Genomic DNA, 24,215 nt, shown 5'->3' on the forward strand with positions numbered 1-24,215 from the left:
ACTCTATTCCAGAAAGATGGTCTCCATTTGAACAGGGTAGGAGCGGCACGGCTAGGTAGACTTTTACACGATAAAGTCGCCCTCTTCAAATAAAAAGACGTGGCACGTCCATGAGCAGTAACCTCAATGTAAATACCCGCAAAATCAGATCAACTGTTTGGGATGGAATTAGAGTCTGCTATGTTAACACACGTAGTCTACGTAACAAGTTTGAGGATTTAGAATCTCTTATTTACCTAGAAAATTTATGACATTGTTGGCATCACAGAGTCCTGGATTAACACATCTGATCCTGACTTTCTAGCGGAGTACTCATTAACAGGGTACAATATTTTCAGCTGTGGGCGACCACATCGAGCTGGTGGCAGTGTTTTACTATATATATGTGAAAACTAGTCTCCACCCCCTTGTGCTATCCAAACCCAGTATTACCAACATAGATGCTAGGTATGTTCTGCTAAGTATTAATTCACACAAAATAAATATATGTCTCGTCTATCGTCCTCGAGCACAGTCAACTGAGACAGATGAAAACCTTTATGATCAAATTGCGGAAATTTGTTGTCAAGAGGATAGTTAATTTTTGGAGACTTTAATCTACTGGTAACAAAGTGGGATGAACCGCTAACGGCACACTCAGGACAAGAGCTTTATATGAATCTTCAAGAAAGCGCCCTTTCCCAACACGAAGAATACCCAACGAGAGGAAACAATATCCTATACATCATCTTGACTGCAAATGATAACCTAGTCAACAGTGTTGAAATAGGACCTGAGTTTAGTTCCAGTGATCATCGAATTATACAGTTTAATATTACTACTGAAAAAGTAAAAGAAACGGAGAGCAAAGAAAAGGTCCCAGATTATTGTAGAGCTGATTTCAGCAGGCTGAGAGCGCTACTTGCATCCAAGCATGGGAAATATTCACCAAAAAATTTAATGAAGTTGTAAAGTCATGTGAACCACTACATAACAGGCGTCCAGCTGGTAATAGTAAACTAAAGTGGTGGTCCAGTGAAATTAAAAGTAACTTAATAGCCAAAAAACAGGCATACCATAAATATAAAAGTACACAAAACAATGATGATAAATTACAGTATGAAAATCTACGCCGCATATGAAAAAGACTTATTAAACAAAGCCAAAGAGCACTGGAGATCCACATTGCTAATACGTGCAAATCAAATCCTAAAGAATTTTACAGTTACATTAGAAAGAAAAAGGTTATGACTACATCAATAGGTCCTTTAAAAACGAACAATGGCAAACACACAGAAAATGAGGTCGAAATGGCAAACATTCTTAACGATTACTTTGCGTCTGTTTTTACAGTTGAAAACACCACCAGAAACCTACTGCTATCCACAAACCAAGCAAATAGCACAGTCCTTAGTAACTATGCTATCCATAATAATGATATCCTTTGAGCCATAAATAGTACGAACATAAACAAAACCCCAGGCCCTAATAAAATATCACCGAGAATTCTCAAAGAAGCAAAAAATGAGTTACTGCTGCCACTCTGTCTTATTCAGTAAATCGTTAAGTACTGGGAAAGTTCCATGCGAATGGAAACTAGCAAATGTAACACCAATTTTCAAAAAAGGAAATGAGTCGCACCCAGGAAATTACAGACCAATCAGCTTAACATCAGTAGTGTGCAAGTTAATGGAAAAAATCATAAGAGATAAAGTAGTTAATTATCTAGAAGAAAATGATATAATTAAAGACTCGCAGCATGGTTTCAGACATCGTCGTTAATGCGTAATTAACTTACTGGACTTCTTCCATGATGTTTACAAATCATACTATGACTCAAGAGCAGTAGATATAATTTACCTCAACTTTCAGAAGGCATTTGACACTGTCCCTCACAAGCATCTCATGAGCAAAATAGAAGCACATGGAATAAAAGGAAATACGCAGAAATGGTTACAAGACTGGCTTTCAGACTGAAAACAGCGAGTTATGATAAACAGAAAGGAATCCAAATGGCGTAATGTGATCAGCGGCATTCCCCAAGGCTCAGTACTTGGACCAATACTTTTTATTATTTATATAAATGATATTGATAAGGGTCTAAATTGTAAAGTATCCAAAGTTGCAGATGATACTAAAATAACCAGTAAAGTAACTTCAAAACTACAGTGGCAGCAGTTACGAAATGACCTTAATACTTTAGCAAGCTGGGCAGAAAAATGGCAAATGAAATTCAACACAGAAAAATATAAAGTACTTCATATTGGAATTAACAACGTCCATGCGAAATTAAAAATAAACAATATCCAGTTATCAAGTACAGACAATGAAAAGGATCTTGGTGTGATATTATCAAATGACCTAAAACCAAGTAAGCAGTGCACTGAGGTGGTTAAAATTGCAAACAGGCTGGTGGGTTTTGTTGGAAACACTTTCAAGTTTAAATCGGAAAAAGTCATACTTGCCTTGTACAACTCGCTAGTGTGCCCCCATCTTGAGTATTGTGTGCAATTCTGGTGTCCGTACTACAGAAAGGACATTGAAAAATTGGAGAAAATTCAGCAAAGAATCACAGAAATGATACTACGACTTAGAAACAAACCATACGAGGAACGCCTTGAAGAAATTAAATTATTTAGCATAACAAAGCGCAGGTTAAGAGGGGACCTTATTGAAGTTTTCAAAATCATGAAGGGATATGACACCTTAGATGTGAATAAATATTTTGATATAGACCGGTTGAGTCAAACCAGAATTAATGGCTGCAAAATTATGGGAAAGCTTTTCCAATCCCATGAAGCAAAATACTTCTTTAACAGAGTTGTAAATATCTGGAACAGATTACCCTCAGGTTCCGTGAACAGTATCTCAATTGAGACATTCAAAAACAAAATAGACAAGTATTTGCACGAGAATCCTCAGCTGACTCTTTTTCTGTCCGAATAACTTGCTTTTATAGCTACATGTAAGTTCATTCCCCTTTTGTCTACAAGACAGCCCGTAAACAATGTACCTGTACATAGTGTTGCGTCACGTCATTATACATTTTTCAGTTTATTTAATGCAAATAAAGTAATATAAGCACTATTAGGATCTGCACAGATAGCCCTGAGTTAATGGTCACTACTCTTACTTTTGACCTGTGATGGACTGTGGATCACTGAGGGTCCCTGTTAGTCAAGTGACCACCATCAGGATTTTTTTTAATGTACCAGGAGTTACTACTTCAGGATGAAACTTGTATACTTGTCCCACATGGGAGAGTTCCTTGTCTCAGTGGAGTGAACGGAGCTAGGGCCTGATTGACTGCTGCCTACCTTAAAAGCGCCAGGCAAGGCTGCCGCACCATCCCTAAACATCCACACTGTGCAGTGTGTAGTTTCCACGTTATGTCCACAGACTTCCCATTAACTCAATGTACCGGTTTATAATGTCATGCCGTGACATGTAGAGGTATATGGTATGTAGGAGGACTGCTGAGCCTTGATAGCAGGCTGTGAAGCCTATGCTCAGAGTCGGACACATAAAAAAAAAAAAAAAAACTATTAGTTTATTTGATTACTTTCGCTTTCAGGTTACTCAATCGGGTAGCTTATAGACAAAGTATTATAGAATGTGACTTTTCCTTTCCAGTATTTCCTATGAAATTTCCATGTCAGTTTTTCCATGCTGCATGGTGGTTTTTCTCACTTTTTCCTGGAGGGTTTGGTGGTGGGGGGAGCCTTCTTGCTTTACTATCCTTATCCTTCAACATGTAGAGTTAGATCTTGTAGTCATAGTTTTCTCTGTAACAAGCAGCCTCGAAAGGACCATAAGGTCTGTTGCTGTTTGCTTTCCTATGTAATCCTATGTAATCCTCCTCCTCCCCCCCTCCTCCTCCTCCTCCTCCTCCCTCTCTTGTCTCATTTCATTTCGTGTGGTCTTTTCTCGTTTTCTCTTCTCTTCCCTTTTCCTCAAAACAAGGTTCTGTCCAGTTACCCGGATGTATCTTCACAGCTGACATAGGCAAATACAGACGCAGTCGCCGGTTCCGCATTCGGTTCGGGTTTGGGTTCCGCCGTGAATGATTTGGTTCACTGACGAGGATAAAGAAACAGACGGAAATACAATGATCGTCTTTTTTTTTTCTTTCTTTCTTTTTAAGTATATCTGCTTTGCTTAGATTTTTTTTTTTTCTTCAGATGCATTTTTTTCTCGACTCTGACATTCCGTTCCCCGCGGCTCATCGTCCCTCCTACGTGCTACACACCTACACATGTTAGCACCTCGGCGTAATTGCCCCCCGTCCGTGTTTCATACAGGCTAGAACTTTCTCATTCAGGGCTATGAAGTGGTGTTTACGACGGTGTTTGTGATACGACGGTCAGTGTCGTGCAAGATCAGCAGTCATTTATGGCGAAATTCTAATAAGCAAAATGATTTCTGTCTCTGCTTGGGATGGAACTCGCATCGTTTCGGGCATCAGACGACTTTGTGTGTGTGTGTGTGTGTGTGTGTGTGTGTGTGTGTGTGTGTGTGTGTGTGTGTGTGTGTGTGTATATTCAGTGTTTGTCCATTTTTTATTTTTTTACTCCATTCCCCAAGTTGTCATCCATGTCTCTGTATTACCTCCGCCAAGGAGGTTATGTTTTTTTCAGTGTGTACGTGTTTGTTTGTTTGTTAGCAGGATTGCTGTAAAAGTTCTGAACGGATTTTGATGAAATTTCGTGGAAGGGCGAGTCATGGGCCAAGGATGAAATGGTTAAAGTATTGGGCGGATCCGAATCCGGAGTATCCCGCACAATATATCCAAAAGTTCTCAATGAATTTCAAAGATATTTTGTGGAAAGGTGGGCCATGGACCATGAAAGAATTGCTTAAGTTTGGGGGCGTATCCGGATCCTATACCCACGGATCCGGATCCGGATCCTTTTTAATGGCAGTGGCATTGGCGGAGGTGTACGCTTCTTGAGTGCTTTCAGGTGTTTTTCTTTCTTCCTCGTGTTATTGTTTTACCCGTTTTACTTAGTGTCCTTACCATATAATTCGTTTTAACCTTAATTACTGTTTTCATCCCATTTCATCCGTTTCATATATTTTTGTTTGTTCCTGTGTGTTTTTATTTTCTTTAACTTTGGCTTCACTTATCTAGTTTTTAGCATCTCGTGTTCTTTAACTATTTCTTCCTTGTTTTTCCATCCATTCTTCTTATACTTGTTCCCTCATTTTTCCCTAGATTTTTCCGATTTACAGTATTATTTTTTCTGTTGTTTTTTAATCAGTTTCCTTTTTCCTACACCATATCTTTCATTTTTGTCCCTCTCTGCCCTCCTCTTTCTTCCATCCCCTTTTCCTTTTTTTTTTTTTTTTTTTTTTAATCCTTTTCATTTTTCTGACTCCGTCGCCACTTCCTTTTCCTTATTTTTGCGTCTTTTTTTCATTCTTCTGTACGTTTTCCCTTTTTTTTTTTTTTTTTTTTCATATTTCGTACTTCTCTCTTCATCCGGTAATGTTAGACTTTCACGTCCTCCCCCTCCGCCTTCCATTTCTTCCTCGTCTTTCTTCTGCACTGTGTGTTTGTGGTTGGTCCTTGATCACGTCCCTTCCTTAATGACACAACACACACACACACACACACACACACACACACACACACACACACACACACACACACACACACACACAGTCATCTCTTCGGCTTGAGGACTTTAATTTTTCTATTTCTCGCTTTTTTTTTTTTTTAAGTCTCCGGGTTGAAGGGGTTAGAAGCAGCCCTCTTCATCTTATACGCGCTTAGTAATTGACACACACACACACACACACACACACACACACACACACACACACACACACACACACACACACACACACACACACACACACACACACACACACACACACACACACACACACACACACACACAAAACCTTTCACCTTTACACTGTCACTTTCTTGATGGATCGCTGCTCTTCGTCTTCGGGAGATAGACACACAGACACACACTCTTCTCTTTTCACTGGCCTCTTTCTATTCATATAAATATTTACTATGTTTTTTCGTTCACATGACTTATTTCCTTTTGTTTTTTTCGTAATTTTTTGCAAAATTTATTAGCTTCCTTTATTAATTTATGTATATTTTCTTCTCTAATCACTTTTATCTCTTATCAGTTTTTATATTATTACTTTTGTAGCTTCTTTCTTAGTTTTCCTTTCTTTCGTACTTTGCCACTATCGGGAAGTATAAAATCCGTTCACCACTCTCCCCCCATAAACATTATCCCGCTTCTCTCCTACCCTTTTTTTTTTCTCTTCTGCTTCCGCATCTCCTCCTCCTCCTCCTCCTTATTGTATCTAACCCCTCTTCTCACTCTCCTCTCTCATCTCTTATCAGTGAAGATGACACGCGAGTAACCATGAATCCCCCACTACGATGGCATATTCCTTCAGTTTATTCTTGCTGCCTCCAGACGACTTTAGAGAAACCTTTGTAATTATGTGATTAGGTTCAGGTTCCATTAACCTTATTTTTTTCCCTCAACTAAATAAAGTCGTGGTGAGGTAGCAAGAATGAAAATTACTAAAATCGCCGTTCACCACCTTTATTATGGCGTCCCATCGGTTGATATTCAGTTCAGGAGTGACAGTGGTGAGGGGATTACAAACATCTTACTTCATTAACCCCTTCATTACGATGGGTCTCCTCACCTAAGTAAAATAATCTTGAGGTAGAAGAAAACACATCATCGGGCTGAAGCAGCTAATAGAACACTGGTATCTATAAATATCACTATAGTTTATTCACTTTAACCTGCTCCAAATTTTAACCCTTTTGCAATATATTTCACGTAGCTCAAGGCAGAAGACACTACTGTGGCCCTATATGCTTTCTGTAGCACTTCTTGGTGTCTAGCATTACATTCCAGTGTTAATCTACTCTTATAACTCTGCATTCAAGATGGAGACATGGCAATTTTAGGCCAAGGTACAGTGAACAGAGAATGGGATGTCTGTGTGTTTTAGCTTAACCCTTCATTTGCGTCTTAACCTTCATCTCTTCGTCCTTTCACTTTTTAGCACCTCTCTCTCTCTCTCTCTCTCTCTCTCTCTCTCTCTCTCTCACCTACTGTTTTATAGATTGCAGGAGTCAGTGGCCGTGTATATACCTGTATGTATATATGTATGCAAGGCATCAACCTGCTTTTAATTATGCGGAAAAGAAAACAATCCCCCTCAGCGCTTTTGTTTTGTTTTTCTTTTTTCCCTTTTTTGTGACCCGAATATGTAAATGTTGTGTTTGTAAATTTATTCCGGCCTCCTTTCCTGGTCCCACATTCCATCCCTCCTCCGTTTCTCTATTTTTTTTTTTCTCCTAACATCTCCCCCTTCCGTCACTCATTCACTTCCATCCTCATTCCTCCCTTCCTTCATTTCCCTCTCCTTTTCTGCTTCCTTCCATCTTTCCGTCTTTCCTCTGTTACTCCTTCCCTTGCCAGTACTTCGGTTCTCGCCTTCATTCTCTCCTTCCCACGTTCACTCCTTTTTCTTGTTCTTTTTCCTTCTTCCTTTCCTGCCTTGTTTTTGCCTCCCTCTTTCCTTCCATCCTTCCTTCCCTTCATTTCTTTCTTTCTTTCTTTTTTTCTTTCTTCCATCATTTTTTCACTTTTTTCTTTCTTCCTTGCTTTTTCATTCTTTCTTCCCTTCGTCCAGTTCCTTCCCTCCTTTCCTTCCCTTCCCTTCCCTTACTGTGTCCTTCTTCCTTCCGTCTCACCCTCATTCCTTCATACCTATATTCTCCCCTCCCTCATTCCTTCTTTTTCCTTCCTCCACTCCTTTCTTGTTTTCATTCTCCCTTCTTCCTTCCTTCAGCCCCCTCTCGTTCACACCTTTCTTCCTTCGTACCTTTTTTCTCCTTCCTCTCTCATTCTTTCTTTCCATTCCCCCTACATTCCGTCCCCCATTCCTACCTTCCATTCTTCATTTTTCCTTGTTCTCTCTCTCTCTCTCTCTCTCTCTCTCTCTCTCTCTCTGTTCTGTTCTGTTCTGTTCTGTTCTGTTCTGTACCTTGTTCCCTGCCACCTTACTTTCCCTCCTTCCTCTTTCTCTCCGTCCCTCCCTCCCTCCTTCTCTCCACCCCTCCGTCCTCCCTCCCTCTCTCCACCCCTCCGTCCTCCCTCCCTACTATTATTTACGACCCCAGTAAATATGTTTAGTGTCGTCTTTATGAGTAGTGCAATTTCTTCTTTCAGGCCCTGGACTCTCTCTCTCTCTCTCTCTCTCGTTTCCATTTTCATTGGTTTATCTTTATTTTACTATTATTATTTTTATTATTTTTCGTTTCCCTATACTTTTGCCCTATGCTGAGAGTGAGAGAGAGAGAGAGAGAGAGAGAGAGAGAGAGAGAGAGAGAGAGAGAGGACAGCCAGGTGCTCTGTGCTTTGTTAAAATGTTTTGTTTCATTAGAAGGAATGTGATGTCGCTTGTCCTTCAGGCCTTCCTTTCTTCCGTCCGTCTTTCCTTCCTTCCTTTCTTTTTTTTTTCTTTCTCTCTGTCTTCCTTCCTTCCTTCCTTCCCTGGGTGATTCCTTCTTTTCATCATTCCGATCTGCATCCCTTCCGCTCCCTCCTTTATAATCCTTGTCTTCTTTACTTTTTCTCCGGTTTGTCTTTCTCCCCGTCCATTCTCGCTCCTCCTGCTCTTCCTTTCCTTAGTTCTCCCCCGTCATTCCTGTCTCCCATTTTCCCCCATCCTCTCTTTTCCCTTCCTCTTTTTTGTCCTTTCTTTTTTTCTTTCGTTCTCCCTTCTGTGTTTTCCATTTTCTTCACATTCTTGTCCCTGTCTTTACATCTTCACTTTTTCATGTCATCCTCTCCACCCTCATCTCTCTCTCTCTCTCTCTCTCTCTCTCTCTCTCTCTCTCTCTCTCTCTCTCTCTCTCTCTCTCTCTCTCTCTCCAGCACACTCTTTCTGTCTCTATTTGTCGGTCTCCTTTCTGGCCTCTTTTCTCTTTCCTCTCTCTTTTTGAATTTAACCTCCCCCATGGTCTCTGTCGATTCTCCTCTCTTTTTCTGTTTGTTCGGTTCTTTGTCTGCTGTGTTTCCCTCTCACCTTTTTTCTCCATTGTCTTTTCTATTGCGTCTATACTCACTTGGAACAAAATTTCTATAATGTTTGTTTTTGTGTTTGTCTTTCGCGTTTCTGGTATACTCCTGGTCATTCCCCCACGTGTCAAAGGACGAGGAAGAGTTTTGATTCAGTGTATAGTGTATTAAAGCGTCTGGCCAGAGCGGGTCTACGTAGAGGCTAATGAGACTAAAGCTTCAGGCTCCAGGTCTGTGGTGATCCTCGATAAATAAATGAAATAAATAAATAGATAAATAATGTTGATAAAGTTTTAGAACATGCCAGGTATTATACTGCAGTAAAAATGTGCTACCATCGTCGTTATCAAGGGTTAATAACGTGGCAAATACAATAACAATACTTTTTTGTAATGTGTGACTATGATGTGATAGCTTAATATTGTCATGAATTTATGTATGTGTGTTTGTATATGTATGTATATGTGTGATTAAGAGGGCATCCAGGAATTAGCTTCAGAATTCAGATACTTATAATCCGTACCTATATATGGCCAGAAGTAGATATTATTCCCTTCAGCCCAAGGACATGCTCTATACTTGAGTCTGGGTAACGCCAAGTGTTTTATTCACCTCAGGTGCCTCGGTGAAGGGGCTAGAATCGTACTCAGTTATCCTTGACCTGAAGAAAACAGTTTGGTGGTAGCCAGAAAAAATCACCAAAGCGCCTGCGTTAAGAACCACTTTTTTTTTTTCTTTTTCAAGATTAGATCCTTGCATGTTTGTACTACTAATGGTTGTGACTAAATATGGAGAGTGGTTACCCAAGAGTTTTGTGTTTCCTCCTCCTCCTCCGGCTCCTCTTCCTCCTCCTCCTCCAGTAAAATCCAATATGTGAGTGGTTTTGGATAGTGAACCCGTGTATTTGAAGACCTTTACGCGTTGTAACTTCACACACTTGGCTTTGTATGGGGAAGCCTTGTTGAGCCTGTCTGGGAGTGGTTTTCTCTCTCTCTCTCTCTCTCTCTCTCTCTCTCTCTCTCTCTCTCTCTCTCTCTCATATCGCACTAGGCTAGGCTATTGTCATCCCCTCAACCGACGTGCGTCCATCTCCACACACACCTGTAGTATGGTCAGGTAACCACTCCATATATGCATTCCATTTCAGATCCGTTTGTTCCTTGAAGAGCATCAGTAGTTACCCCTATCTCGTGGTCATATTTATTTACTCTACTTTGTTTATAAAATTTTCCATATTGTCAGTCATAGCAACCCTTTCAGACTTATTTTTTGTTTTACTTCCTTTGACCTCACAGTTTATTCGTATTATCTTCATCTCGTTACCAGGAAGTACAGTATGAATTTCGTGCTTGGCTTCTGCTACTGTCAGACTAGTTAAAAAACCTCATTAATGTGATGACGTGTTTCATATTCTATTATCGCACTGCAACCAACAGCAGGCGAGTCCATTCAGCTTTGGAGAGACTTTACGATCTGGAAGAGTTAGCTGTGACCATCATGACCCCCTTCACTGCTATAGGTATCCCCTAAACTGAATAAAATCTTGAGGTAGTGAGAACGAATGACAGAGACGTCACCTGCACATCAGAGAAATACAGCAGTTTATACAGAGACGTCACCTGCGCATCAGAGAAACCGAACAAATTACACAAACGCGTCACCTGCGCATCAGAGTAACAGAACAAATTACACAAACGCGTCACCTGCGCATCAGAGTAACAGAACAAATTACACAAACGCGTCACCTGCGCATCAGAGAAACACAACAAATTACACAAAACGTTATCCGCACATCCGAGAAACTCACTGTAGTCAGTAAGTGAATCTATCTATCTATCTATTGCCAGACGCCTCAATCCCGTTTGGGGTGGCCACAAACAAATCGCCTCCAAGTCGCCCTGTCCCCCACCATTTCACTACCCTGCTCCCAACTCACACCCCCCTCTCTCATATACCTCTCCACCCCATCCCTCCATCTCATCCTCGGTCTCCCCCTCCCTCTTCCACCCTCCACCTCACTCACATACACTCTCTTCGTCAGTCTTTCACCCTCCATCCTCTCCACATGGCCAAACCACCTCAGTGTGTTCCTCACAACGCTTCCTATCACATCCACATCAACACCACAACGCTCCTTTATATCCTCATTCGTCAGCCTGTCTCTCCACGTGACTCCACAAGCTCCTCTTAAATAACTCATTTCCACTGCTCTCACTCTTGACTTGTGTCCTTCCAACAACGTCCAAGCTTCACTTCCGTACGTTAGAGTTGGTATCACAATACTGTCATGTAGTAACTTTTTTACTTCCATGCTCACTTCCCTGTTTCTTATCACTGCTTTCAAGGAACCAGCAACCTTTCTTCCCTGCTGTACCCTTTCAAGCACTTCACCCTCCAAACCTCCATCCTTACTCATCACACTACCCAAATACTTAAACGTACTCACATTTTCCAATTCCTCACCATCCAACCTCGCTATACATTCACTGACTTCACCTCTCTCAAAGACCATCACTTTACTCTTCCCTACATTCACCTTTAGGTTCCGTTTCTTACACACTCTCTCAAACTCATCCACCAAGCCTTGCAGCTCCCCTTCATCTTCACTCAACAACACAGTATCATCTGCAAACAACAGTACAGGAGTTTCCAAACACTATCCTCTCTCACCAGGGCCACTCCAACATCCACTACCCTACCTTGTACCTCTTTTATTACCCCATCCATGTACAGATTGAACAACCATGGAGACATGACACATCCCTGTTTCAAACCAACTTTCAAAGAGAAAATTCACTTAGTTCACCATCCACACGCACTGCAGCCTTAGCACCATCATACATACTCTTCACAGCATTCAACAACTTCCCATCTACTCCATATATTCTTAACACTTTCCACAATCCTTGTCTATCCACCCTGTCATATGCTTTCTCCAAATCCATGAAAGCCGCATACAACTTCTTTCCCTTCTCTAGAAACTTTTCCACTAAAGATCTAAGAATGAATATCTGATCTACACAACCTCTTCCCTTCCTAAAGCCTCCCTGTTCTTCTCCAACTAATTTCTCTGTTCTTTCTCTAACTCTGTCTATAAGTATCCTACCATACACTTTTCCTATTATACTAAGAAGACAAATGCCCCTATGATTACCACACACTTCTTTTTCCCCTTTTCCTTTGTACAAGGGAATAATTATACCTGACTTCCAATCCTCCGGGACTCTACCTTCCTCCCAGGCCAATCTGCACATCTTCCACATCCATTCTACTACTATCTCTCCCCATGCTTCAGCATCTCACCACACACTCCATCAATTCCTGGGGCTTTCCCCGATTTAACTTTCTTCATTGCTTCCACAACCTCTATCCTACTGATTTCTACCTGTCTTCTCACCTCCCTCCTTCTCCCAGCCATTCCCCAGCCACTTATACTCGCATTACTTCCATCCTCTACGTTCAACAATTCCTTAAAGTGTTCTCTCCATCTGCTCACTTTTTCTCCCTTCTCCACTAGTAATCTACCATGTTTATCTTTCACTCCCCTGCTAACTTCACTTCCACCCTGTCTTACTCTTTTCACTTCTCTCCAGAACATTTTCTTACAGTCCCTCCACTTTACACTCAAATTCCTTCCAAATCCTGATCCACTCTCTTCTTACTCTCTCTTACTAATCTTTTCACCTCTCTCTTCCTTTCCACATATAACTCTCTCTTCTGCCTCTCAACTTCTTCCACGCCCCTATTTCTCATCCATTCATTGTATGCTTTCTTCTTTTGTGCCACAGCCTGTTTCACCTCTTCAGTCCACCACGCTGTTCCTTGCACCCCCTCCGTCTTCTCTTCCTTCCACACACCACATCACATGCTGCACATATTTCTTCTGTAAATATCTTACACACACCTTCCACGTCTCCCATCTGCTCCAATTCATATTTGCCCAATCGTTCCTCCACTTCTCTCTATACTCTGCCTTTTTCTCATCCTCTTGTAACCTTTCCACTCTCCTTGCAACTACTCCTTCCTCTCGTCTTTCCCTTCTTCTATTCCTCCATCTTACTTGCATCCTAATTCTGGCCACCACCAAGTAGTGGTCAGAAAGGCCACTCCCCCAACCTCTATAAACTCTTGCATCCAATATACATCTTCGCATCCTTTCATCCACACACACATAATCAATCATTGCCTTCCTTTCATTCAGTTCACCACCCACCCTTCTCATCACTCGCCATGTATACCTGTGGATCATTTTATGCCTGAAGAGGGTATTGGCTAATACCAACCCCCTCCCAGCACAGATGTCCACTAACGCACTCCCATTCTCATCTATCTCAGCAGGCACACCCCACTCACCAACTATTCCATCCACCTTCACATTACCAACTTTACCATTCATATCACCGATCAAAAACACTCTCTCATTCCTTCCAAACTTTTCCATGCACACTTCCACATTTGTCCAGAACTCTTCTCTCACTCTTCTAGCACGATCTTGCGTTGGCGCATACACACACACAATCGCCCACATTTGTATTCCAACTTTCAACTTTACCCACACAATCCTTGACCCAACTGATCCATACTGTCTTATGCTCTTCTTCCATCTTTTACTCACAACTATACACACTCCTTCCTTTGCCCTCTCATTCTCATCTACTCCTGCACATATACCCCATCCATACTCCCATTCTCTCACACTTTCTCCTCTCCATTTTGTTTCAGTTATTCCACATACATCCACTTTCGCATCCTCAAGCACCTGGACAATCTCTCTCTCTTTCACCTCATCATTCGCTCCTCTTACATTCCATGTACACATTACCAAGTCCTTTGTCCGGTCCTGGGTCGTCAACGTTTGGTCAGTCCTTGTCCGAGGCTTCTTGTTTGTTTTTTTAGTTAGTTGTTTTCCGGGGAGGGGCACTAACCCTCCGCCAACCCTTTTAGTCGCCTTTTACGACAAGCAGGGATACTGGGGGAGTATTCTTGAAAAACCCCCTACCCCCAGGGGTATAATAACAACAGTAATTCGTAATTCGTTTTATTTTGGCCACGAATTAGAAAATATTATTCCATGTAATACTAAGTCATGTATATTTCGGCTCAAGGAAGGCCACCGCAACCGAGAAGTTTAAAATCTGCTTTAGTTGTGCACGAATATTCTGTCGGACGTAGTGTGGTAGTCAACGTGGATATAGCTTTTACTCCAGCATATAAAGCTGATCCATTACATCATTCACAGGGACACTATTCATATCGGCCACTTAGATCAACGGTCTCTTACACATCACTATTTTAGCTGTCTGTCTGTCTGTTTTCTGTGTATGTATGTATGTATCTATGTCTGTCTATATGTATGTACGAGCCTGTTTTTATGTGTCTGTTTACCTATTTATCTATCTGCCAGTCAGATTGCCTAGCTATCTAACTGTCTAGCTAATCACACATTCTCGCTGCAAATATTGGAGAGAGAGAGAGAGAGAGAGAGAGAGAGAGAGAGAGAGAAGGTTGAAAACAAGAGATGGAAAGAACATCCCAAAGGAGAAACAAGGAAAGAAAAAACGAGCTCAGACAGAACCCTCTTCCTCCCCCCCAAAAAAGAAAAGGCGATTAGTACATAGCCTTTGCTCAGGGAACGTGATGTGAGTTTAGACCCCTAGAATATTAGCCCCGGGTATGCGGAATAACTTGAATGCCTTTTACAGAACCGTAATAAAAAAAGGAAAATGAAAAATGGTAGTGAGGGACAATTGGTGGTAATTTAGAACACACACGCAAGACTACCTCACCTCCCCGCCTTGAACACATTAGGGAGGCCGCAGGGAAGGTGGCTGAAGTCGTGGGTGGTGGTAGTTGTGGTTGCTGTGGTGGTGATGAGGTGGGAGGCTGCGGTGGTGGTGGTAGTAGGAGGGAGAGGTGGTAGTGGTGGTAGTTGTGGTTGCTGTGGTGGTTATGAGGAGGGAGGCTGTGGTGGTGGTAGTAGTAGGAGGGAGAGGTGGTGGTTGTGGTTGTGGTGGTGGTCGTGGTTGTGATTGTTATTGCTGCTGTGGAGGTGCTTAGGGAGATGGTGTGGTTGTTGTGGTTGTGGATGTTGTTGTGATGACGGTTGTTGATGTGGTGGCGGATAGTGGTGGTGATTGTTGTGGTTGTTATAATTGGCTGCAAAAGATGGTTGTAGTCATGACTTTTGGTGATGTTATTGTGATTGTTTTTGTTGTATTGATTTTAGGATTGTGATGTTTTGGTACAGTTTTCTTTGATGATGTTTGTGGTTGTGGTTTTTGGTACATTTTTATTGTGATTTTGTGTTGGTATTGATGTGGTTGATTGTTTTGATAGTGATTTGTCATGTGGATGTGTTTAGTGGACGAAGATGGAGTGAAAATGATTGATGTGACAGTTGCGATTGTTGTGGTTGTCATGTTGTGATTGTAGCGGTGGTTTTATGTTATTGTTGGCATACATGTGGTTATTATACTTGCAGTTGTGTTTGTATGCTTTCTGATGGGTATTTATAGACAGAATGGAGAGTGAGAGTCTGAGTGAATGAGTTGGAAGGGGGAAGTGGAGTGGAAAGACCGAGGATGAGATGGAGGGATAGGGCGGGGAGGTATATGAAAGAGGGGAGAGTGAACTGGAAAGATGGCAGCTTGATGGCAGGGGACAGGGTGACATGAAGGCGATTTGTTTGTGGTCACCTCTTAACAGGAGTAGCCTAATGCATCTGGCGATAAATATATACTTTTTTTTTTTTTTTTTTTTTTTTTTTTTGATGGAGCAATTGTACTTTTGGTTGATACCGTGGTTGTGCTGGATCTTTGCTTGTAGTGATTGCTGCTGTATGATTCATTTTGTAGGCTTGTTGTGGTGGTGGATTATATTTGTTGTGAATTGAGATAAGTTGGATTTTCCGGCCGTTGACATGGTTGTAATTCTTGCAGGTAGAAATAGTGTACTTCTCGAACTTTATTATAGATATAGTTGGTGAAATAGTTGTGCTTGGACCTATAATTGTTGATATGGAGGCTGTTGTTTTATGTCGTTGTGGTTTTTGTGTTCTTGTAGTTGTTGTCTAGGATGGTGAAGTTGTGGCGGTGGTTGCAGCGATGTTGTGGTATCGATTTATTGTTCTGTTATTTTAGTGGCTGCTGAAGAAATACTTGTGGCTGCCGTCTTTGTTCAGAGAGAGAGGGAGAGAGAGAGAGAGGGTTGCTTGAGGTGATGGCAGGTTTTATGTCTTACTGTGACTATGTACTGCAGGGAAAATGAGTCAGAAAATAATGAAGAGATTTACAGTCGAGGAAAAAATGAAAGGAATACATTGTGTGTGTGTGTGTGTGTGTGTGTGTGTGTGTGTGTGTGTGTGAGAGAGAGAGAGAGAGAGAGAGAGAGAGAGAGAGAGAGAGAGAGAGAGTTCATGGCTCTCATGAGAGTACAAAACCCTGCTGCTTGTTAACTCTCTTTCTCCCTCCCCCCCTTCGCCCCATCTCTCTCTCTCTCTCTCTCTCTCTCTCTCTCTCTCTCCATTCATTTCTTTTTCTTTCCCATCTATTTCCATGCATTTCCTCTCCTTTCCGGTCTAGTTTTCATTTCTCCATCCCTTTCTTTCCTGTCTTTCGCCTTTCCTTATCTTTCCTTCTCCTCCACTTACTTTTCCATGACCTTTCCTTTCTCGTCCTCCCCATTCCTTCCGTCTTCGTCCCCTCGCGTATTCCTGTTGTCCTTCTCTCTCTTCAAAGTTCTCGTCTCAATCTGTTTTCCTCTTCGTAACGTTTAACCCTTCCCATTATTTTCTCTCTATCAGTCTTTCCTCCTCCTCTGCTGAACCTCTCTCTTCTTTTTCTTCATTCCCTTCCTCTCCCCCAGCTGTCACCCCCCCTCCTCCTCCTCCTCCTCCTCCTCCTCCTCCTCCTCCTCCTCCTCCTCCTCCTCCTCCTCCCCCTTTCTCCCCATCAACATCCAGCTCTCCTACTCCGCTGTTTTCTTCTGTCTTTTCCTCCCTATCCGGTTATACCCTCCATTCCCCTCTCCGCCTCCTTCCCCACCTTTTCCTTTCCCTTTCTTTCTTCGCACTCTGATCCCTCCCCCCTTCCTCCCAGTCTTCTCCCCCCTCCTGTTGTCCTGTGGGAGGGGATTACTGTGCTCTCTTATTGGGGAGACGGAGATTACGAGGAAAAATAAGGAGGCGGGGGAAGAAGAGGAGGAAGAAGAGAAGAAGTTGGAAGAAGAGAAGAGGAGGAGGAGGAAAAGAAGTCTGCAGAAAAGAAGAGGAGAATAGGAGAAAGGGAGGAGGAGGAGGAAGAGAGGGTAGAGGGGGGAGAGAGAACAGGGAGAGAGGGGGGAATGAGAAGAAAGGGACGCGGGGGGAGGAAGAGATTGGTAGGAGAGATGAATATGATAATAGAAGGGGAAGAGGAAGGGGAAAGGGGACAAGGAGGAATGAGGGGGGGTGGAGAAGGAAGGGAGAGGAGCGGAGGCGGTGGTGAAGAGGGGATATGGGTCAGGAAGGAGAGGAGAAAAGGAAGGGAACATGAATTTAGGTCGAATCGTAACAAGTAGGTGGGCGCTGGAAGGTAGGTTGATGAACAAATAAGCAGGTATGTAAGTGGATGGACAAGAGAAGCAGGTAGAGTGGCAGCAGGTTGATGGGAAGATTAATAATAACACAGATAGCCTAGGAGGTTGGAGCAGGTAGATAGGTTAGTATAGACAGACAGACTTTAAGCCGAAAAACTGACGAGGCTGTGTGTGTGTGTGTGTGTGTGTGTGTGTGTGTTACGTTAGTCTGGAGGGACCTCTTGCTGGGAAACATAGCAATTATGAAATTCAGGCTACTAAAATTACCGAATCATGTTCATGGATTTCAGGATATTGCTGGAAACATGAAGGTTGCTTATAAATGTGGAACGGAGGTTGGGGTGGAGGGACTGTACAGGCTTAGGTAGGTAGGCAGGTAGGTAGGTGGCAGGGATGTGGGTGGGCTGGTATTGAAAGATACGGAGAAAGGCGTAAGGGTGAGAGAGAGAGAGAGAGAGAGAGAGAGAGAGAGAGAGAGAGAGAGAGAGAGAGAGAGAGAGAGAGAGAGAGAGGCTAACAAGGGATGAAACAACGCTCCCAAAGAAGAAAGAAAAAGTGTGTGTGTGTGTGTGTGTGTGTGTGTGTGTGTGTAAGAGAGAGAGAGAGAGAGAGAGAGAGAGAGAGAGAGCATTGTCTTCGTTACGTCATGCCCTTTTTTACAGTGGAGATGAAAGCAGGATGAAACTAACTCCTGGAGGGGTAGAGAGAGAGGGGGGAGGGGGGAGGAGGGGCACAGGGATGGATGGAGGGAGAGAAGCATGAAGGAGGTGAGACAAAAATGGAAGGAGGGGAGGAGAGACTGGAAAGGAAGGCAGGAGGGAGAGGAAAGGAAGGGAACGGTGAGTAAAGGGAAGGAACAGAGAGAAAGGAAAAGTAGAGGGAGGAACTATTGAAGGAAGAGAGAGAGAGAGAGAGAGAGAGAGAGAAGGGGGGGGAAGATAGAGACTTTTTAAAGGGAGGGAACAGCGAGAAAGGGAGAAGGGGGGGGGGAAGATAGAGACTTTTTAAAGGGAGGGAACAGCGAGAAAGGGATGAAGAGAAATAGCGAACGTAGAGGTAGGGACTCTTGGAGGTAGAAGGGAGGACAAAAGGGAAAAAGAAGAGAAACACGTAGCAGGAACGGGTGTGGAGGGAGAAAGGAGAGGTGAGAGAAAGGGACGGGGAGGGAAAAGAAGGACAGGCAGAGGAAGAGAGAGGAAGGGGGGTGGAGATGGTAAGGTGAGAGGGACAAGGTTAGGTAGGAATGGGATGATTGACTACTCTTATGTCATCTGTGCCCCGGGGGTTTTGCCCCTGTTGCTGTGTGATTTAAAATGATGAGGGGCTGCATGAGGTGGAGAGGCAGGGGGATTTCTAGGTGAAGGGAAGGGGGAGGGAGGGAGGATAGTAGGGCAGTGGGAGAAAGGAGGGTTAGGAAGGTTAGGAGGATATAAGAGGAAGGAGGGCAGGATCGGGTAACGAAGAAAGTGAGAAAGAGGACAAAGGTCAATATACGAAGGAATAAATTTGAAGAAATTTCATCCTCTACCGACTCATTGGTCATCGCGAGACCGGCTACAAGAAAGGGTATGTATGTACTCGCGTGTTTGTATATACTCGTATGTATCGTGGCGGCAGGTTTGCAGATGCTGTCATCACCTGGTGGCGAAACAGCACAGGTCATTGCTGCCGAGGGGTCTAGACGGGTAAACTAATTGTAGGACCGAGGGACGTCACTGGTGAAGTGACCCGCTCCCACCCTCAGCATCACGCAGACGTATGGGTGTGTAAGGCTGCCCAGTGTAGGGTGAGAAGAGCATGTGAATGATTATGTTGGTAGAGTGACTGTGTTTGTGAGTGTGTGTCTGTATGTCATCGAGGGAATCACGAACGTTAGTGAACGCATGAAAAGACATACTGTTGCACCCTATTGTGTGTCCGCCTTGGGGTGGGGTTGAACGTAGGTCAGAAAAGTAGGGTAATAAGTACATATTTCGTAGGAATCTGTTGGCGCCGTTTGGGCAAAGCTGAGCAGGATGCGAACAAAGGGCGTAGTACCACACCCACGTACGTGACTACCACCGATCTGGATCGAAACCAGGTCCAGACCTGTATTAAAACTGGCTATCCACTGACCCAGTTAAGACTTCTGGAACACTACCGGTATATGTGGTATGAAGAGAACAAATAAGGATAGAGGGCTGGGAAAGCTGTAGCAATAAACTGCATATCAGCCGTCTCTCCCTCCCTCCCTCCCTCCCTCCATTCTCTCCTATCCTTCGTGTCGCCTCCCTGCTGTCAGTGACAGGCGGTGAGAGGCGATGAAAGATTACCAAGCAGTATAGGAAAACCGTCAAGGGACGCTTTATGGCCGGGGATGAGTGGACGGCATAATTTAACAGCGAGTCCTGGACAAGCGGGTGGAGGGGGGGGGAACCAATTTCGTCCTCACCATCCGAGGTCATTTCTGGAAGTGGACACGAGTTAGTAAAACCGTACCTATATATCTTGGACCCCTTCAGTCCAGTGAAGTATTTTTGTGTATTATTTTTCTTACTTCCAGACGAAATTTATTCATCTTGGAATTCCCCGTATACTAAACTGATTAATGAAGGCGGTGCCAACCCTCCAGTCCGAAAAAAAAATGTCTTCCTAAACTCAATAATTTTGAGATGTGGCTGCAGAATAAAAAGGAAAAGAACGTCCTCGGACTGAAGGGGTTAACCCAGACATTTCCGACCTGTGGTACATACAGTATACATTTATGCCAGTGGTCCTCAATGTGTTGAAACCAAAATCCCGTTTTCAGCGATGGGACTAGAAAAAAAAATCACATCAGTATTGTAGATTGCACTCAGTGAATGTGTTGGTGTTGCCCTTTTAAAATTTCAGTGCTATTAAGTTGATGTTCTTGCACTGAGAGTTGTAGAGTTAAACACAAATCCCAAATTTAGTACTTTTTGTTATGTTGCTAATTTCCTCTCTGTCAAAAAAAAGGGGGAGGGGGATTTTGTTATAACTTACTAAGTCTTGTCGATATTAGTCAAAGGTGATTCACAAGTATAATGGTCTTGTGTTCACACTCATTTACGTTCCAATAACCATGGGTGTTGTCACTGAATGGTACACAGCTATTTACAGATATATCAAGTTGTTGCTGTGGAGGGGAAAAAAAAAAAAAAAGATAAACAGTGCTTTGCTTTACCCCCTAAAATCCAGTGATGTCTTCATTTGTTGAAATTTCACGCTTCTGTGGTTTACCCGTAGCTGAATGAAATCGTCAGGCGTTAGCAGTAATACAGTACAAGAGTTATCTCAACTATGAGAGGGGTACTGCTACTCTCAGACGACGTTACTAAGTGGAATAAAATCGTCTACCGTCAGCTGAAATAGATTACTAGAGATGTCACAACCATGGAAGGGATAATTCATGCTGTCTTCCGGGGTTTATCTGTACAGTTGAAAGACTGTGCTGGGGTACAGTACTTAAATTAGGGTGGGTGGGAGTGGCGGTGAGGGATGGTGAGGAGTTAATCATAGGGACGCATGGCGCCGGATGCTTGTCGCTGCTGCTAGACGATTTTGTTCACCTTAAAAGAGCATCTTAGTAGTAAAGAGCTTAATGAAGCCTGTATCTAACCCCTTCAGTCATAAAGCATCTCTCGATATGAAGAGATTCATCTGTTGGTATCAGTAATTGAGAGAAATACATCATTGTAGTGAAATAGTCAAACAGGCTTCCAAGCACCTCATTCCTTCCGAGTTACTTCATTACAACGTCAATGTCGTTGTCCGTATTAAAAGTGCAGATCTGTGACGGTAATGGAAAACGTGAAGAACTTAAAACTTTATATTTTTCTTTGGCGTGTCCGTCTGTAGACTTGGACATGAAAGCCCCTGCTTCTCAAAAACCTTCACACGTCTCCACTTCGGCACTAACACCATCGTCTGTCGAGAAAAAAGTGTTAGGCCTCACCCATTGGAGGCTAGTGTAAGTGTGTTAAATGGGGTGTTTTATGACGTATCGATGTGTTGTAAGAAGATCCGTAATATCTGTTTTCACGAATTCTCAAACGAGCACACTAATCCTTGCCCCAACCGTGAATTAACCAACTCCATCACAAACAGCAGGCCCCTTCCCCAACCACTGAAAAGCCTCCTGAGTCGACTAGAATACGGCCATTGGTGGCGTTTTTGCCCCTATCATTTTAGGTGAACGCTAAGCCAGTCATCTCGTTGGATTATCAGGCTTTCTATAGTGTCTTTTTCTAACTCGTGTGTTCTGGAGAGTACGGCCCAGAATTGTGTGTTATTTATAGGAATGGACTCAGTTTTGTGTTATTATTTATAGGAGTGGACTTAGTATTGTGTGTTATTTATAGGAATGGACTCAGTATTGTGTGTTATTTGTAGGAATGAACTCAGTATTGTGTGTTATTTATAGGAATGGACTCAGTATTGTGTGTTATTTATAGGAATGGACTCAGTATTGTGTGTTATTTGTTGGAATGGACTCAGTATTGTGTGTTATTTATAGGAATGGACTCAGTATTGTGTGTTATTTATAGGAATGGACTCAGTATTGTGTGTTATTTATAGGATTGGACTCAGTATTGTGTTATTATTTATATGAATGGACTCAGTATTGTGTGTTATTTATATGACTGGACTCATTATTGTGTTTTTTTTATGCGAGGAAGAAGGAACCAAAGGCTGAGCCCGCAAAACAGTTCTTTCCAAGAAAAAGAGCAAAAACAATACAAAAGAGAGCCAAATTCAAGATCCGCTCATTTCGAGATGCCTGGACACACTTCGTTTGAAAGACTGGAGATCATAGGAAGCAGGAAATAGAGACAGAGGGAGACAGTTCCAGAGTTGACCTGTTGCATGAAATAAGGACTGGGAGTAACGGTTAACTCTAGCATTAGAGAGTTGGACAGAAAAGGGATGCGAGTTTGTTGCTAAACAGGTTCTACGCTCCCGTTGTAGAGGTGGAGGGATGCAAGCAGACAGTTCAGTGGAGCAGTGACCATTGAAGTAGTGATAGAAAAGAGATAAAGAGGCAACAGTGTGGCGAAGATATAGAGGTTGAAGGGATCCAGTAAGAGGAGAGTTGATGAGATGAAAAGCCTTTGACTTCACCCTATTGATAATAGCTGTATGTGGGGAGCCTCCCCACACATGAGAGTTGTACTCTAAAGAGGGGTGAATAAAACCCGTGTAGAAAATCAACAATTGTGGAGAGGTAAAGAAGGCACGGAGTCAGCTTAGCACACCCAATCTCTTGGAAGCAGATTTTACAAGAGGTGTAATATGATCTTTCCAAGAGCGTCCCGAGTGAATGAAACCCCAAGTATGTTCAAGGATGACGCAGAATTGACCTGGATATTATTAAACATTAGTGGGTACTCCTGTGGATGATTTTGTCGGGTTGATAGGTGTGAAAACTGAGTCTTTGATGCATTAAAAACAACAAGATTATTTTTGCCCCAGTCAGAGATACGAGCCAAGTCAGACATTAGGTGTGCCATAGCCTCATCCTTGTTTGTTAAAGTAACTGCTCAGATGGTCGTTGAGGAAACCGAATGGAAAGGTGAAGGGTGGAAACATCAGGATATGAGTGGATAAGGTTAGATGTACAGCTTAGAAGATCGTTGATGAATAAAAGAAAGAGAGTTGGTAATAGGACAAAGCCCTGAGGAACACCACTGTTGATAGATCTAGAAGAAGAACGGTGGCCGTCTACAACAGCAGCTAGAACGACCAGAAAGAAAGCTAAAGATGAAGGCCCAGATAGAAGGATAGAAACCATAAGAGGACAGTTTGGAAGTTAAAGATTTATGCCAGACTCGATCGAAAGCCTTTGAGATGTCAAGTGCAATGGCAAAGGTTTCGCCAAAGTCCCGAAAGGAGGATGACCAAGAGTCTGAAAGGTAGGTGAGAAGATCGCCAGTGGAGCGTCCCTGACGGAACCCATACTGACGACCAGAAAGAAGGTTGTGCTAGGAAAGATGCTTTAAAATTTTTCTGTTGAGGATAGACTCGAAAACTTTTGAGATACAGGATGTTAAAGCAAGTGGACAATAGTTAGAGAGTTGGGAATGGTCACCCTTCTTTGTGACTGGCTGAATGAGAGCAAACTTCCAGCAAGAAGGAAAGGTACAAGTTGAAAGACAAAGGTGAAAGAGTTTACCTTGGCAGGATATAAGCACAGAAGCCCAGTTCTTGAGGACAACAGGAGGGACTCCATCAGGCCCATATGCCTTGTTAGTATTGAGGCCAGCGATGGCAGAAAATACATCAGCATACGAAATTTCAATGTGAGCCATAAGGTGGTCAGAGGGGGGAAGTGATGAAGGAACAGCACTGGAATCGTCTAAGGTGGAATTGGAGGAGAAAGTCTGAGCGAAGAGGTCTGCTTTATCAGTAGAAGAAATTGCTACAGAGCCATCAGAGTAGAAAAGAGGAGGGAAGGATGATGAGGTGGAGTTGTTAGAAAGGTTTTTAGCAAGGTGCCAGAAGGAGTGGGATGAATTCGAGTTGGAGAGTTGAGAGCATTTAGTATGGATGATGATATTTTTAGCAGAGCAAAGAACAGACTTA

The sequence above is a fragment of the Coenobita brevimanus genome, chromosome 29, assembly GCF_032717465.1.
Source record: "Coenobita brevimanus isolate Jiangsu-jjx chromosome 29, ASM3271746v2, whole genome shotgun sequence".
Taxonomy (NCBI): Eukaryota; Metazoa; Arthropoda; class Malacostraca; order Decapoda; family Coenobitidae; genus Coenobita; species Coenobita brevimanus.